The sequence below is a fragment of the Stegastes partitus genome, unplaced genomic scaffold, assembly GCF_000690725.1.
Source record: "Stegastes partitus isolate 25-593 unplaced genomic scaffold, Stegastes_partitus-1.0.2 Scaffold340, whole genome shotgun sequence".
Lineage (NCBI taxonomy): Eukaryota > Metazoa > Chordata > Actinopteri > Pomacentridae > Stegastes > Stegastes partitus.
This window is the reverse complement of record NW_007578071.1, coordinates 304,591-305,116: the sequence shown is the minus strand read 5'-3', so window position 1 is coordinate 305,116 and position 526 is coordinate 304,591. Positions and strand designations below refer to the sequence as shown.

The window sequence follows — 526 nt, the reverse complement described above, 5'->3', positions numbered from 1 at the left end:
AGGTGTGTACAGGTGTGTGCAGGTGTGTACAGGTGTGTGAAGGTGTGTACAGGTGTGTGCAGGGAGATGTGAGGAAATGAAAAGGTAATAAACTATAAAATAGGAAAGCAATTAAACCGCCTGCAGCTGAGAAAGTTCCTCATTTGAGCATCTGAAGTGGAAAGAATCCAATCAGCAGTCAGCAGCAAAGACAAATGCAAACAATGGTGAATCTTTATAAGCTGGTACAGAACTCAGACCGGGGCTCAGACTGGGACTCAGACCGGGACTCAGACCGTGACTCAGGCCGGGACTCAGGCCGGGACTCAGGCCGGGACTCAGGCGGGGACTCAGACCGGGACTCAGACAGGGACTCAGACCGGGACTTAGACCTGGACTTAGACCTGGACTTAGACCTGGACTCAGACCGGGACTCAGACTGGGACTCTACTGGGACTCAGACTGGGACTCAGACTGGGACTCAGACCGGGACTTAGACCGGGACTCAGACCGGGACTCAGACCGGGACTCAGACTGGGACTTAGAC

General features: G+C 53.6%; 1 protein-coding gene across 1 annotated transcript in view; it reads right to left on the bottom strand.

Annotated features, from left to right (window-relative positions):
* thsd7aa (thrombospondin, type I, domain containing 7Aa) overlaps nucleotides 1–526 on the bottom strand; it is a 149,222-nt gene that overhangs the window by 18,817 nt on the left and 129,879 nt on the right. The window lies entirely within an intron of this gene.